The sequence below is a fragment of the Balaenoptera borealis genome (genome assembly GCF_965194805.1).
Source record: "Balaenoptera borealis genome assembly, chromosome: 16".
NCBI classification, from domain to species: domain Eukaryota; kingdom Metazoa; phylum Chordata; class Mammalia; order Artiodactyla; family Balaenopteridae; genus Balaenoptera; species Balaenoptera borealis.
The window spans coordinates 7,127,128-7,145,045 of record NC_138872.1 but is presented as its reverse complement, the minus strand read 5'-3'; the positions used below and the strand labels follow the sequence as shown (position 1 = coordinate 7,145,045).

The window sequence follows — 17,918 nt, the reverse complement described above, 5'->3', positions numbered from 1 at the left end:
GCTATTTCTTTCTTCAGCACTTTCACTCAGGTAACACACAGCACAGGCACAACATCTCTGAGTTGGTCTGTTTCCCGAGCTGACCATAGTAGATCCCGAACAGAAAATTTAATGTATCCAGGAATCACTCAACATTTTAACTTTTCAATTGCAAACTGAATTCTTCCTTTTATATCTTAGAGATCAGAAAAAAATTACATCTTTGGGCAACTTTCCCTTTTCCAATTAACCTGCTTGCATATTTTCAGTATTTAATTTTACAGTTTTAAACTACCCATAAGGCTATGTGTATGTGTTTTTGATATTCTGAAATACATCACAAATTTATCTTTGTTTTATGAACTGCCAGTTGAACACTAGATACTGTCATTTGATCAACTTGTGTATTTGATCAATACATTTTACTTGTATCCATTTACATTAATCAGGACAAGTACTAAATTGGTATGCTAGTTCAATATGACTTCAGTTTAATCAATTTTATCAGTTGATTACCTCATTTAGTTGGTGTTTTCATTCTTCTATGTAACTAACCTCAGGATTTAAAACTAGCTTTGTCATTGGGAGTCCAAAATTAACTTACGTTTCTAACAAGAGAATGAGAAACAGCACAGTTAGGATACTTGTTAAAGTAGATTTTTAAATCAAAAAGATCAAATTCAAAACATAAAATAATAGCCTGACAGGGTTTAAAAATTACTGTGAATGTTGACTCAATAGTGATGTGAATATTGTGAAATATCTACACTTATGCATGCCTATTAAAAGGTTTATTTGCAGAAGTCTTTTTTAAGGTAATTTGATAATACATTTTATAATAACTGTAGAAATGTTCATAAACTTGATGATTTACCACAAGGAAATAAGAAACACTCCATCTAAAAAAACTGGGAAAATATCTGGGCATGAAGACGTCCATCATGGTGCTATTTATAGTAGTAGACATCCATCATGGTGCTATTTATAGTAGTAGTAAAATATTAAAATCAACATAAATGTCCAACAATAGGAGAATGACCAGATAAATTACAGTAATATGAAATTGATGGAGTTTTGTACAGCCATTAAAAATAAAAATCATGAAGACTATATAGGAACATGGAACATTCCTATACTAGAATGTTGTGTTATCTGTGTTATCATTTAATTTATATGAGAACCGTAGAGCTGTAACTATTTATCCAGTATGTGCTTAGTGAGAATGTGTCAGACCCTGTGCTAAGAGCAACAGGCCAAAGCCGGCATGTAGAGCCAAACAAAACACGATCCCTGCCCTCTGATCTGATCCACCTGCAGGAGCGTCCCCAGCTCCCCAATTAGGAACTGTGTGCATCTTCTTGAGATACTTAATCTCTTGCAGTCTGTTTCTTTATCACCTGCAAAAGCAGGGATCAGATGAGTAACCACCTCATGCAGCACTTCTTTGAGTATTTAGTAACTTTTTATGTGTAATTTGTTTAATACAGTGCTTGGTGTGTTAGTTTGCTGGGGCAACTGTAACAAAATACTAAAGACATCTATTGTCCCACAGTTCTGGAAGCTAGAAGTCCACAATCAAGGTGTGGGCAGAGTTGATTCCTTCTGAGGGCCATGACAGCATCTTTTTCATGCCTCTCCCTTCAGTGTTAGTGGTTTGCTGGCAATCTTTGGCATGCCTTGGCTACCGGAAGCATCACCCTGATCTCTGCCTTCATCCTCATACGATGTTCTCCCTGTGTGCATGTCTGTCTCCAGATTTTCACTTTTTTAAGGATACCGTTCACACTGGATTAGGCCCACCCTAGTGACCTCTTATTAGATTACCTCTGTAAAGACCCTTTCTCCAAATAAGGCCACATTCTGAGGTACTGGAGGTTAGCACTCCAACGTATGAATTTGGTGGGGGGCTCAGTTCAACCCATAACACTTTGTATATTGTAAGCTTTCAAAAGATGTTGGCTACTATCATTACTATTATTACCAATATTGTTAAGAGTAGTGGCCATAGACTATCATAATAGCGTGTGTGGTAAAACCAGACATGTTAAGCAAATAAGATGAAAGCAGTTGATTTGCTAGGGTGATAAGGTTCTTAGTGATCAGGGATTTTTTTTTGTTTCCTTGTTTTGTTTTTGTCACTCTTATTTTAAAATTTCTATAATGCCCATCCTTCCATAGAGTTTGCGCTATTTAAAAGGGGGAAAATCTTGAACATCTCTTAAATATAAGCAATTGCCATTCAACCATAATTGCAAATTCCCACACTTCCCTCTGGTTCCCATCTTCATAATACTGTCTCTCCCTCTCAAATAGAAACACCTATGAAAAGTCCAGCTCCCTGGTGGACAAGGAGGGAGGTTCTCTTTCCCTTCATTCTATGCTCTCCAGTCTTTAATTATATTAAACAGCAGCCTTCTCACCTGCCTTTGTGTCAGTTCCTAGGATTTTATTTCAACATTTCTGCTTATCCTGGCCAGAAGAACAAGGGATAATTTTTAAATTTCTCTCATCTCTCCTGACCACTGTATAGTGATTATGACATGCATTACTGCCTATAGATTCCTTACAGGAAAAAGGTCCTCAGGCCAAGTGACAAAATCTTTGCCTTCTTTAGAGTTATTCTTTTCTCTCACCATCTTTTTAAATATGTATTTTCCTCCAGGTATTTTGTCTTCCTGGTGTCTCACCATCCTTGAGTTAGGACCCATGTTTTGTTTTCAGAAAAAAGTACCTTGGATTGTGTAGTTTTCAGATTAAGAAGAAATAAATGGTAACGCTAACCATCGTTTTGGAGTATTTGAAGAGCCATTTTTAAAAAAAATATTATTCCATAGATTATTCAGCTAAAATTCAAAGGCTACCTAAATCCACATTAAGAACTGTGTCTGTGAGGAATATTTAATTTCAAGTAATAGAAAATCCAACTGAAAATAGACTTTTCCTTACGAGGGTCCTTGTGACTACATTAAACACACCTGGTAATCCTGGATAATCTTCCCATCTCAAGAGCTTTAGCTTCACCACATCTGCAAACCCCTTTTTCACACGTTAGGTTACAATAGCCACAGAGTTCCAAGATTAACGCACGACGTCTGGAGGGGACATTATCCTCTCCACCACGTTATTCTTGTTGAATGGGGAAACAATATTATGAAGATATGACATCTTCCAATTTTATTCATAAGTTTACTTTCATTCCAATCAATCTCCCATTGAGATATTTCTGCAATTAATGAAATACTATGTATGTATTAGTCAGTTCTGAATAACACAGAGGACTGACACCGCCAAATACGAAAACAGGGAAAAGATGACCTTACCTGACAAAGGAACTCATCTCACTAATAATAAACAGAAGCATATGCCAAGAGAAACATGGGAACGTGAAATAAATGGGCAATTCATAAAATTAAAGCATAAAAACTGCTTGTATCGGTCAGGGTCTGACCGTAGACACAGAACCAGTAGGAGATATACATTAAGGCTTTTGGGGTCTTTCTATATTATGGAATTTTGCGTAGCTTTTTAAAAATTTTGTATTGGAGTGTAGTTGACTTACAATATTATGTTAGTTTCAGGTATATTAAGGGTTTTATTGCAAGGAGTTGGCTTAGGCAGCTGTGGGGCTGGCAGATCCAGAATCCATAGGGCAGGCCGTTTAGAAGGGCTGGGACTCTCGGGCACAGGCTGAAACCACTGTCCACAGACAGACTTTCTTCTTGACCGAGAAGCCCCAGCCCTGCTCTTAAGGCCTTTCAACAGACTGGGTCAGGCCAACCAGGTTATCCAGGATAATATCTCTTACATAAAATAAACTGATTATAGACTTCTATCACATCTACAAAGTAACTTCACCACAACAGTTAGGTTAAGTGTTTGGTTGAATAATTGGGCACTGTAGCTTAGCCAAGTTGATGCATCAAACAGACCATCAAAATGTTCAATCACACTAAAAATCTAGGAAAGAAACATTAAATTGAGACATATATTGTTTTCACCTAATAAGATACAAACTGTCTTAAAATAGTAAGACACTGTTAATGTGAGGGTAAGGCAGAAGACAGTCCCCGGGACCATATGTCATGAGCCCTTCTGTCTGGCAGTGTTCCTGACATCTCTGGGTCCCTGCAATTTGAGAAAGAAATTTCATGTGCAAAAAAATAGAGGCTCAGTTAAATGGATTATTATTCATCCATATGATGGGATACCCGATGATTATTAAACACTGAGTTAAGGACAATATTTCATGGAAAATGTTCACAATATATCAAGTGAAAGAGCAAGTTAATAAATATCATACACATTCGATTTTGTGCAATTATGACTAAAAAGGGTGGAAGTCTATACATCAAACTTGAGCCATAATTGTTTCTAGGCAATAGCACAATGAAAAAAGCTTTATTTGTGATTTTAGCATTTTACAATTTTTAAAATGAACATGCGCTGATTATGAAGTTAGGCAGACTGAATTTGGGGTCTGTTATAATACTGAGGAGTTAGGTAAAGCCATTGTATAGAGAATCCTGAATATCTAATCATTGGAGGATTAACACCCATTCATCTATTTAATCACTTAACCATGAATTCTTTCAACAAATACATTCTACCCTTTGACTCTATGATAATCACTGTGGACGCCATGGACATACAACAGTGAGCAAAACAAATTCAGTCCCTGCCCACATGGAGCTTAGTGGGGAAAAGGAAAAATAATCAAAGAATCACCCAAGTACATGTATAATTATAATCTATGATGAGTGCAATGAAGGAAAAGGACAGTGCTATGAGGGTCCGTGGCAAGAATCCAATATTCATATTAAAAGTTTAAATTATTATCTAATCAAAATACATAGTGCCTGTGTGAGTGAGGTGTTGTACACTGCGTGTTGTCACCAGCGTCGTCCTCGCAAATGAATACTCCAAAACTAGGAAAAGGAAATTACAGAAAAAATATCTAGAGATACCAGAAGAGACTGAAAATCCTTCAAAAGTAATATTGAAAAAAAAATTGAACCACTGCATAATGAATCTTGGATAATTGGCTGAAGCTCTGAGTGGTGCACCCCCAAAGGTTTAGAGTTTTCCCCTGTGCTCATATCCTTCACGCGTTTTCCCCCAGAATCTGAAAGATAAATCTGACAAGCTCTGGGTAAACACTGGCTAAGACTCTACAGTTTCCGGGTACGGGAAGGTGACGTGACTTATTTATTCCCTGTTATCACTGGGCTTCCTATTAGGCAGCCTCGGCAGGGAGTCTGGATAGATTAACATGTCAGGCTGGAGGCTTGGTGATAATTCAGACTGGGGTTGAGTTGAAGCCACCACTCAAAACAATTGGGAGGATACAGCCAGGCATGGATTCCTTTCAAACTGCAGCAAAAGTGAGAAGAGGAATAGGGTTTTGAACTCTGGCATAATGAATCAGATCACGCAACTGGAGCCTTGCCTACTAAATTAGGCCGATAATATTTTTCCCTCTAGGTGAGACCTGAATGGTGCTCCTTTTGGATGTGTTAGAAATAGGATTGCAAAGAAGGGTTCGTGCACAATTAGGGAAAATAAATCTTGTGCAAAGATATTTTGGCATACGTGGCCATAGTGATTGCTTCCTCACTTCCTCCCAGATGCATTATTCCTCCTTATATAGCTGCAGCACAGGGAGAGGTCGTATCCTTAGAGTGAGAGAGAAACTAGATTTAGAGACCAACTACGACTTTTTGCCAGTGGAGACCTATCTGTCCAATATTGCTTTAATAACAAAGCAAACTTCCAGGAATTTTATGGAATTTTCCCTTCACCATCTGTGTTAGGCAGAATTCCAGAATGGCCCCCAAGATCTCCATGCGTTGGTGTGCGTGCCCAGCGTAATACCGACAGAAGCAGGTGAGCCCTTCTGAAAGAGGCTCAAAAGACAGAGATAGGAGAAAGAGAGATCTGAAACAGGAGAAGATGCTTTCCTGTTGGCCTTGAGTAAGAAAACCGCTGTGCTGTGGAGTGGACCACATGGTAGGGAACATTGGGAGCTGAGGACCTCAGTCCTATAACCACAATGAACTGAATTCTGACAGCAGTCAGGGAGCCTGGAAGAAGACCCCAACCTCAGATGAGACCCCAGCCCTGGCTGACACCTTGATCACAGGCTTGTGAGACCCTGAGCAGAAGAACCAGCTAAAACATCTCAGACTCCCAACCTCAGGAAAACGAGAGATAATAATAAGTGTGTGTTGCTTTAAGCTGCTAAGTAAGTGAAAAAAAAATTTTTTTATGCAGCAACAGAAAACAATGCACCATCCTTGCTCCCCTTCCGATTTATTAATTCAATTAGGTGAACTATTTCTTCTTCCACCATCACAACTATAAATGTGTCCAAAGACTGCTGATCTGAGTACAACATAAATGCAAAAATCACCCCCAGTCATCCGTTTTAGCAATTTAAGACTAATGTTCAAACTGAGATCATTTCTTTGGGTTGAATCTCTTAACTAAAGACTAGGAATATTACAGAAGTCAGTGTCTAGAACTTAGTTAACTGAATAATATTCAAGATAACTCACATTACTGACTTTCTTGCTCTGTGCCATTCATTGCGCTTAGATCTTCATTACATTTTCTCGTTTAATGGTCCCAACAACCCTGTGAGTTGGGAGATGTAGGAGCCTAATTTATGGATGACGAAACTGAAGTTTAGAAAAAGTTAAGCAACCCGCCGAGGGGCGCGTGGTTAGCAGGTGGTAGAGACCCCATCTAAACCCCCGCCCACCTGCTCCTCCAGCTCCCCTTACGAGCTAGAGTGACAGGCTGCGTTTCTCACTCTCCCGCAACGAGCCACTCTTAACCTGGAAAGTAAGTGCATCACCACAGCAAATGCCTCTTGCTTGACTAAACAACAGATGTTGACAATTCCTTCTTTATTTCTTTTGTTTTCCCCCCTGCATGCCTTTTTTTAGCGGGATCCAGATCTCTGGTATGGTTAAGTGATTTTTGCTTATGTATCACTTTGTAACAGGTTTACTTAGTCACCGTAAGGAAAAAAGGGGGGGAGGTCAGAAGAAACCCCACAGCTGGCGTGGGAATTTGCAGCTGGAGAGGATCACTGTCTGCTGTCTGCTTTGCTCGACCTGGGCCCCAGGGTTTTCACTGCTCAGCTCAGACACATTTTCCTGACTCCCCAGTTTCCTTATGAAGTAGAGTGAGGCACTGTATCATTTTCCAACAACAATAAAGCAGGTCTAATATTCCTGAGTTGATGAGGGCCTGATAGATCTGATGACCTTTTGTTGGGATGTCATTTACAATATGATTAAATTATTCTCCGTGGCTGAATTGATAACTACAGCAGATATATATTCCTCCAGAGGCAGCAGAAAAATCTGCTGCTTTACCCTCTCGTGCACTGCAGAGATCTTTTGCAGGCAGATTACAGATTTTCGGTTTTGGGCTTGAAAAGGTGACCCTCGTGATGATGACTTTTCTTCCAAATCTATTTAACTGCTATCATTTTTCTCCAATCTGATTAACTATATCTATATGACTATACCTTAAAAGGCTATGTATTTATTTAATCTATTAGGAAAAATGGAAAAAGTTAAAAGAACGCTAGTCAAATTTCTTGGACTGTTTTTTTCCTGGGAAGTAAGAAAAGTAATTGACATTTCTGAGCATTGTCTATTTGCTATGTTAAATGTTGTATATGCATTATTTTATTTAATCTTGACAATAACATGTGAAGTATAATCTTTGCATTTAGCTTATATTTTGAAGACCTCCTGTGTGTTAAATACTGTTCAGATATCTTGGAAACAAGTCCTGCTCTCATCGAATTTATCTTTATATGAGGAAAATGAGACACAGACAGATTAAGTAGGCTTTGCAAGTGTCCGTATTTCGTGCCTGGAACTTAATAGGTGGTCCATAAATGTTGAATGTATAAAACAGAATCAGGCTTGATCCAGATCTGCCTCTTTCCACAGCTCAGGCTTTGTTCTGGGGTGTGTGTGTATGTGTGTGTGTGTATACTATTCAGCCATAAAAAAGAAGGAAATCCTGCCATTTGCAAGAACAAGTGTAGATCTTGAGGGCATTATGCTAAGTGAAATGTCAGACAGAGAAAGACAAACACTGTATGATCTCATTTATGTATGGAATCTAAAAAAAACAAACTCACAGAAAAAGAGATCAGATTTGTGGTTGTCTGAGGCAGGGGTGAAGGGTGGGGGAATTGGGAGAAGGTGGTCAAAAGGTAAAAATTTCATGGATTCAGATTGTTCCCACCAAAGTATATCATTAACAATTCTCTCAGTAAATTTGGGAGAGGCTAACTTTCTTAATTTGAATATACCTAAAAATGCCTTTTTGCCCTGTTTTCTTTTTTAATAATTTGATTGATGCATGCAAACATAAAGAAATAGTGCAAACCATAATGATGTAGTTCAATACATTTTTAAAAATAATAATAGTAATAATAATAATAATAATAAAACCTTAGATAACCAGCACCCATATCAAGAAATAGAAACTCACCAGCATCTCCGAAACCCCCATGTGTCTCTCTGAGTCACTGCCCTTTCTTCCCACCTCAAAGATGATCTCGCTCCTGACTTTTTACCCCATACTTTAGTTTGCCTGTGTTTGAACTTCAAATTAATGGACGAAGGTCTTTTTGAACATATTTATATTTTGGATCTTTCTAACTTGATTTAGTATCTCACGTCTCATGGGGGTGCAAATTCCGCCTTGACAGTTGTGTCCCTCAACTGTCATGAGGGACAGATGACTGTCCCTCATGGTGGATCATATCCTCCTATAATTTTTTATTATGAGCTTCTATTTGGGACAGGCATATGTTCTTTTTCCTCTTGGATTCCCATGTGTCCTGGGGCTTGGAAGAATCCATGTAGAAGAGTTTGTGTGCTCTGACATGCACTGACTGCTTGGAATGGTCTAAGGTTATATGAACTGACCTGGCTTCAGATTCCTACCCTGCCATTGGTAAAATTTCAGATTCCATACCTGTGCATCATACGTGAGATCAAAATATACATACTTCTGGCAAATCCCCAGTACTTGCTATAACTTGCCTCCTATACAACTTTTTTCAAATTGAAGCAAATATCTTTTTTTATAAATTCAAAACTAAACTCTCTGTATGATGATGCAGACATCAAATATAGTTATAGGTTACCTGACATAACTTCACATCCCACATGTTACAGAGTGAGTTTTCATCAGGAATTTATTCCCAGTTAACACATGAACATGTCTTTTGTTCATGGAACTCACTAAATGGGATCCAGATGCCTAAAAGGATGGCATATATTCTACAAACACATACAGATACAAATAATAAACTAGTAGATTTCCCTTTGGGCAGGCATGGTGAACCTAATTTCTTCTTCTTGGTGTCTTGACCCCTACTCTCCTTTACCAACTTTTCTTTCTGCTTTCCAATCTGGATATTTTTCTTAGTTGTGTCACTACAGTCCTTTCCCTTTTAGCACCTCCCAGCCTTTGCTAATGACAGTCCCACCCATGAAAAACCCTCTCAGCTCAACTATACTTTTCATAATATTCCTAAAGCCTACCATAAAACTTTTCTGAAGAACTGTAACTTTTCTCTAACTCTCTTTGTTTATGCTAAGGACATCCGTGCCTCACAAAATGTGCTTCAATTATTAACGTAGACCTATGTCAGCAGCATCTGCTTGGCACTCTCCGGGCTCAGGGTGGACCGATATGCTCCTTAATTCTTTCAGTGAAGATTTGGAGCCTCCTTCTTAGTACCACATTGTGTGTGCAGTGGTCCTTTTTAACCATATGGTTCTCTTCGTAGAGGTACTGTTGTGACACACCTTTCACGGGATGGGCATTGCTTCTGGGTCAACCAGTGGGATGCTTGGTACAAATGGCATCATCTCCACTTAAATGAAGACCAGGATGCTGGGCTGAAAGGAATACGTCTTAATTTAAATAGCATCTTTCACAGCAGTCTTTTTCTTGGTTCACCTGCTAGGTAACAACCTCCAAGTTGGGTCCATTCTTTCAGCTTAGGATACCCAGGGTTAATGTCCCTCTCGTCTTCCCATGTCCTTTAGTTTTCTAGAATGTTCTGCCTCATATTCCATTTGCCCGTCACACCATAATCTTCATTACTTCTTTTACATTTACTCCCTTCAGTTAGGGAGCCCATAATTAGTTCATTAGAATATGACATCAAAATTTTAGAAAATGCTAATTCCCTCTTTCTCCAGGTAAGAAAATTCCAATCTTCAGCCTAATTGCCTTTCCCTATAAAGGAAGGAATGTTTTCACTTTCAGAGAAAGTCACCTTCATCCTTACACTTCATTTATGTAGGAGATAAAAAGTGATTTAAAAAAAATCAGTTGATTGCTCATGTGCTGATATGATCTCAGGATGTAACAAATGCAAACACTATCATTCTCGACAGCCTTCATTCAAGACCTACCATGTGCAGGGAGGTTGCTCTACCTAACACTGACTTATGACAGGTGTTACGTCTCCCATTTCATTATAAGCTCCCTAAGGATAAGGTCCATGTCATGGTCACCACTTAAAAATCAGGATGGATCCCACCCAAAGTTTGGGTCAGATGTGGAGGCTGATGATGCCACACACACACCAGGAGGGTGTGTAAAGGTTTATTATTTATGTAACTGAGGTCTCTGGGAGAGCAGGGCCGGCATCTTGAGCAGGTCAGAAATGGCTTGAGAGAGAGCAAAGAAAAGAGACTGCCCTGGGTTTTTATTATGGGTAAGGACGCAGCCAGGGTGAGAGTTCCCTCCCGAGCAGGGGCTTGCATGGTTTCAATGACCCACTGGTGTCAAAGGAGAGAACAGCAAGCTTCCCTATACAGATGTGGGCGCAAGGGGAAGAGAGAGGGCTGAGGCTTAAAATCTATCAGCAGTCAGACTTCAAAAAATGGAATCAGCCTCCTCATTACAGACCATTTTTTATAATTCTTTGGAGCTACCATTTTGCTTACCACCATGCTAGATTCCTTCTGGTTCACTCAATAAATGCTTCCAGATTCACTGTTTGGATTAGGAAACGCTTTTTTCTTCTAATATCTGACGGAAACTCAGAGAGTAAGTTCTTTGTAAGAGCATTAAGCTCGATCACTCCACCCAAAAAGCAGTGCTTTTGGAAAACCAAGCTGACACTTCTTGAGTCTGTCCAACCTGTTTCTGCTGCCAGTACTCTCCCTTGATGTCTGAAAAATGCCTCCTTTCATAGTTAGTCTTGCATCTCTGCTCCAAAGGGAGGTTCAGTTCTGTCTGTTGATTGCCTTGGAAGTCTCACTTCTTCTGGCAGGATCTAAGATGAGGTCAGCAGTGTGTTCTCTATTTACTACGTGATCTCATCCCCCAGAACCCGAGATGAATTGTGAGTTCAACAATCACTCTCTTGTCTCTTCACTTCCCCATCAGCATCCCTTGGTTGATCTGTGCTGAAGCTTATTATCCTTCAGGTTGTGTAGGAAGGAAAGAAAATGTATCAAATCTATTTCCTCCCCCAGATAAAAATGCAAAATGTACATTTTTATACTTCCTCAGTTTCGCTTTCATGTTCACATATTCTAGGCTACATCTGACCCTTAGAAACTTGGCTAATTGTAATCACAGAAATTAACATTAAGTTTATCATCATACCTAAAGAGTAGAAATGGACTTTAGAATGTCATTTAAGTATTTATTGCCATTTTGCATTCAGATAAATATCTAGCTTGACAAAAATAGAGCATTTATATATATGTATATAAGTACACACATTGCCAAGATCTGAACATTTATGTCCCTTCAAAATTCGTATATTGAAACCTAACCCCCAAAGTGATGGTATTAAGAGGTGGGGCCTTTGGGAGGTAAGTCATGAGGCAGAGTCCTCAAGAATGGATTAGTGCCTTTATAAAAGTATCCAAGAAATGTCCCTTGCCTTTTCCACCATGTGAGGTTTCAGCAGAGATGGTCATCTAGGAAGTGGGCTCTCATGAGACATTGAATCTGCCAGCTCCTTGATCTTAGACTTCCCAACCTCCATGAAAAATTTCTGTTGTTTATAAGCTACCCAGTCTGTGGTAGTATGTTATAGCAGCCTGAATGGACTAAGACACACACACTTGCTACACGTTGGTTGTATGTAAACACTCAAACCAATTAATTACACTTAGGGTAGAGTCTGTGGCCCTAAATCTTAAACACGGCCCTTATTCAAGAAAACATACTCACTGGCTCTTTTTCCTCTCAACCCTGAAAGCATCAGTCAATTACATTTGGTCATGAAAAAAATAATAATAACATGAATGATAACCTAAAAATTTCAGCCAAATAAACACTGGGATCATTCTATTATTAACTCTGATACCCTCAGAAATTTATTTGGCAGTCACAACCTCTCTGAAAGGATTCAGTAAACTTTTAAATACCTGGTAGAAATGCACTGTGTGTATTTCCCAAGGTACCCCTGAGGTTTAGATTATTTCAGTTGATAGTTTCTGAGAGGAAAAAAATAATAATAAAGCATTTTTTCTGCTTCTTCATACCCAAAGTTCTTAGAGAAAAATTAATTGAGGGGGTTTAATTAATCTACTTTGGTTTTAGAGCTCTCTAATTGTAATTAATCAGAGAACAAACTCCTTGTACATAATTTTCATTTCCAAAGTCATGCACTAAATATCTTTGATTTTTCATGAGTTTGCCAGTGCAAGTTCATTCTTCTTGTCAAGGAACCCACTCTTAGAGCAACAATTCATCTTACCCTGCTGGCCTCTTGATTACAGCAAGCAATTTGGATCCAAAGTTTCAAAGCTAAAGGAGCTTTATATGGAAAAAGAAAATACACTTTATTCCTAATTGACATTGTCAGCTGTCAATCTATCAATGATTGACATATTTCATTTTCTCAAATTCAAAAAAGCTGTTTTCTAATGTCTAAAAATTGATTCTGAATTGTACATATGGTGTTATCCTATTTGTTCATTCATCGATGACTATCGCTCTGTCTAGAGATGTGATTCTGTCCGTATCTAAGTACATACTTATATCTGTATCTCTGTTGACATAATTATAAGAAGAGTTGCTAGTGCTTCCCTCCAGGGATAGGATTAGAAGAGACCCACAGTACATTTTATATCTCCATATTGTTTGAGGAATTCACAATCATGTTTATGAGGTATAAGTCTCAGTCTAAGCTCAAGTGTACAAAAAAATATTTTCTCAGTGTGTTTTATTTCTGCAACAGAACACACAAACACACCTAGTGTTGAATCAGGAGCTAGAAAGTAAGTCAACAATCTAGAGTTTTGCATTTTCTTCCTGTCACCTTGGCGTCTACAGACACCCTTGTTCCCATCTGGCTTTTATCTGCTAGCCCATGGAACCAGCTGCATCCTCCTCTTCCTGACTGTGAAGCCTCTTCACACCCTCTGGATGTCCTTAAACCAACTGTTCCCAGACATGTGGGAAACACTTTCCATGTCCTGTGCTGCTGTAGCTGGCAGAAAACTCTATGAGGCTCAACTGCTCAAACATATGAAGATACACAATAAACAAGATGAGGTCAGAGAGTAAGAACTGCTGGGAAGGATATTAAAACTGGATATTATAATAGGGAGTGAGTGGGGTGGGGCACTTACTTCAGAGGGGGCAGTCAAGGATGGCTTCTTGGAAGTGGTGCTATTTGAGTTGAAGTGCCCTTTGCGGTCTCCTTCATAAGATCATAAATTTAAGGTAGGACATGATCATTGAAGAGCTCAAAGACCTGGCTTGAAAGGGGTACAAAATGGTGCAACAGCTGGTGTCCAGGTAGCAGATATTAATCAGTCATCACATCTGGGCATGAGCTCCTGGGAGGAATTAGTCCCATCATTTGCTTTCTCCATCCTTGTCAGAGTCCATTCCATTCAAGACTCAACCTCCACAGATAAAGAGTCTAAGAGCACAAGCTGGGGTCCTGTGCTCCCCCACTGACTAGGGAAGACCGAGGTATCTTTATTTCTAATTTCACCAATAATTCTCCAAAAGGGAGTTGCACTGTAAGTTACCCCGCCAAAAAGTGGTGAGTGCGCTATGGAACTGGATACCAAGCAGCCAGGAACCACAAATACCTCTACGTGTTCTTAGGGCACACGAAAGGCATTCGACTATTTTACTTGCTCAACAATCACTGCAACTTTTTACAATCTCATCAATATCTACAACTAGGATCCCACTGCAGCTCCACTTAGTATATTCCATTTTGAGGAGGAAATCTGTCATTTTCTTGGCTCAAGACATCATGAAGTTTCTTCCCTAAGAATGGACTAACATCAAATTATTGCCTGCCCTTCCCCAAATCTTGTTTAAGAAGGTTGGTAAGTAGACTTAAAAATAATAAAAATGAGGCAGACATCTTGATCCATCCCAAGGAGGTGTATTTGCAGAACAATCCAAAGCCCTTTCCCTAACACAGCAGACACTTAGGGCTCTTAGTGCTGAGACAGACTATGGAGTTGGAAGGAAAGACCTGGGTCTGACTTTTGTCTTTATTCATCACTAATAATAGGGTTTGGGCTACTTATTAATACCACTAAAGCCCCTTTCCGTATCTTTTAAGCAGGAAAATAATATCAAAACATGGGTTTGTGTGAGAGCAAATAATGTAAGGTCGGCAAGAAGGAAGTACTTAATCAACTGCACATCATCTAGTGCTAGTCACTAACACCCATGTTCTAAAGCCGATCCTTTCCACCAACTTAGCGTTTGTGCCAAAGAAAATTGACCATAGTGAGGGTTAAAACTATAGAGATGCTCTAAACTCTGACTTTTCCTTCATTTGAGCTCTTTCCTTACCTTAAAGTTGTTTTTTTCCCTTCTATAAGCTAAATCTAAATTATATTTGCTTGTATTGTCATGAAACTGCATTTTACGAGTTATATTATGCTTAGATTTTAGTCTTATATTAGATGGCTTTGGGGTGGGGGGTGGCCTCAAGCAGATTAAGCTGGATTTACAACCATCCCAAGCAACCCTTGTATGGCCAGTAATCCTGTATAACATTTATAGTCTCTGAAGAGCGTTGGTCTATTTGATTGAGGAATTTAGGCATTCTAAAAATTTTCCATTTTGCATTCCATCCATCTTCACCTTGACACAATCTTCTGTTCCAAAAGTCACTGTTTAGTTTATTTATTTTCCAAAATAAACACATCATTTACAAACTATAAAGCTCTTGGGACTTCCCTGGTGGTGCAGTGGTTAAGAATCCGCCTGCCTATGCAGGGGACACGGGTTCGAGCCCTGGTCCGGAAAAATCCCACAGGCCGCGGAGCAACTAAGCCCGTGTGCCACAACTACTGAGCCTGTGCTCTAGAGCCTGCAAACCACAACTACTGAGCCCACGTGCCACAACTACTGAAGCCAACATGCCTAGAGCCCGTGCTCCACAACAGAGAAGCCACCGCAATGAGAAGCCTACACACTGCAATGAAGAGTAACCCCTCTCGCTGCAACTAGAGAAAGCCTGCGCGCAGCAATGAAGACCCAACGCAGCCAAAAATAAATACATAAATTTATATATAAAAAAGAAACTATAAAGCTCTTTAGAACTGGCATTAAGTCTTCTCATTGGATAAACTTTCAATGTAATTATATCGTTGGTTTGAAACTTGGGTACCTCTCCTCATTTCAATGAGGTGCCATGTGAAGGATGGCTTGGAGTCCAGGGGAATGTGATTAGAGAGGAACCGAAGTCAAAGGATTTACCCCACACCATCAGCTTCGCCTCTGTGATTTACATTAATGTTAAAATTTAGCTTGCATGTTGCATACACCCTGAGGCTCTTTACTCCATCTGGGAGTGGAAATCTGCATTATTATGCAAGTCTGACTCTAGACATAGTGAGGATTTTTTTTTTTTTTAAGAACAGTCTAAAGTCAAATCTTGCTTAAGCAGTTGCTTAAGGGCTGACTGTGTTGTTTGATAAAAGCACAGAGACAGAAGATAGCAAGGAACAGTGAAAATTTGGGGAAGAGGCAGATGTCAAGATATGTAATGATTGTATGTATGTATTTTTCAGTCTTAAATGTATGAGAATTGAATCAGTCAATGCTTAACATTTCTTCTTCTTCCTCTATGAAATAAATAAATAAGTTCACAGAATAGACTTGTGACAAGTTCTCTGACAACGAACGCATAACAAACGCATTGAGTAGCTGTCTGTCGATGGGGAAATCACGTCAGGCACGATCAAGTGTCCTCCTAGGCTGGGAGTCACAAGACCACCCATATCCAGTGTGGAGCTCCCCTTTCTCCTTGTATCCCATTTCACCCCATCAGACCCTCTGATAATCATGTTGTGTTTATTTGTGAAATGCTTGTTACTGTGTGTTTCTGTTGTGACTGTAGGTTTAAAAGGATTTAGAAGATTCAAGCTTCAAAAGTCAAGCAGTGACTTGGCTCAGGTTAGGCTGATTTTTATTTTTTTAAACAAAAAAACCAGGGTCAGGGAAATTGAATATCCTCCCTGTGGGTAACTGTTACTAATGGAATCAGTTGCCAGGGCAAGGGGGGCTGTTTCTATACTGGCAGAGAGAATTATGTAAGATTGTCTTGACCGTTGCTGAAGTTTTCCAGTATGAGGAAGGTGATCACAATTAGTTTATTTTTCTTCAACAATGAACATTGCTGCTTATATTCTTTTAAGAATTTCTTTTATTTTGCCTGGTTCTATAGCCAGTTATTCATGTTTGTCTGCCCCTTAAATCTTAACTATAAAGCAGAGGACATGTTTTAGATGTTTCCCATCCCTAGTAATTAAAACAGTATCTGAAATAGGTCAAGAGAGAAAGAAATGAATGCCTGAAAAATGAATGAAAGAATCTTGGGGTAACAGAGAGGAAGGAATATAGTCTGTAAGACTGAAATTAGCACTCCTCAATTATAGCAGATATTTCACCGTTATGATTTAGGAATGGAGAATATATGGATTAATGACTTCCTTTACATATGTTAAAAATAAACTTGGGAGAAACTAAAAGAGTTACAGTCTTAGACCATTAAGTCTTAATTTATGCAGGTTTCAGTTATCTCTCTCCCTCCCCTCAAAATATATGCATATATATAATATTTCTTTTCATTTCATGTTTATTTTTATATAATTTTCTTTTTATTAGTAAACCAGTTTATTCACGTTGATGACCCTGACCAAGGTTTAACATTACCCATGCCTTTGCAATGGATCTTTATTGAAGGGGCGGGGGAAATTCAAAAGTTTTCTCCTCAAACTTGGAGGTCAAGATTAGAGAAGACTATAATTGCATTAGAAAAGAAAACAAGATATTCCTTTTGTTTTACAGAATATACCTCACCCTCTAAATTTATAGATATAGAGAATCAGAGTGATATGGTGGAGAAATAAGAACCCTTTTTCAATGTAGAATAACCAAGATTCCATCCATGATGAGATCTATATACAAAATTGCAAGCAGAGACAAACCTGAAGTTGAAGGCAACTTGAAGTTACTGGCTGCAACTAAAATGAAATCTGTTGAGGTGCTTTTCTCTCCTTCCTTGGGAGGTTTTCTAAGGTGACAGCCAGAGACAATATGGCACTTGGATGCAGTTAAGCCGTGACAGAGCTAATATTTATTGTTTCAAAGCAGCATCAATGTCACTTTGATTGGACTGTTTGTTTTTAAGGGCACTGTCATTTGGATTTGGATTGGCTACTGAATCACCCCTTTATTATTGACTTGGGTATCGTTATGGAGCTGATAAAAATGTTTGGGTTGGTTACAAGTTCCAAGGAGCTCCAAGGAGCCCTGCAGCGCAATTCTATGTGCTCTTTGGGATCATTCATTTTCTGAGTGTCAGGATGTGAAAAGACTTCTCTGTATAGAATTGAAAATCGTTTGTGCCTAAGGACCAGGACTGTTTTTTCTATTGT

The 17,918-nt window shown here is 39.0% G+C and overlaps 1 protein-coding gene and 1 long non-coding RNA gene across 2 annotated transcripts in view; one reads left to right on the top strand and one right to left on the bottom strand.

The window, feature by feature from the left end:
- The window catches only part of CBLN4 (cerebellin 4 precursor), a 331,585-nt gene that overhangs the window by 17,630 nt on the left and 296,037 nt on the right, over positions 1 to 17,918 (bottom strand). The window lies entirely within an intron of this gene.
- Positions 947 to 17,918, top strand: part of LOC309614417 — a 33,599-nt gene continuing 16,627 nt past the window's right edge. The window contains exon 1 of the long non-coding RNA XR_014236163.1: positions 947 to 17,918. This exon is cut by the window's right edge and continues 14,488 nt beyond it. This is a non-coding gene — a long non-coding RNA (uncharacterized lncRNA).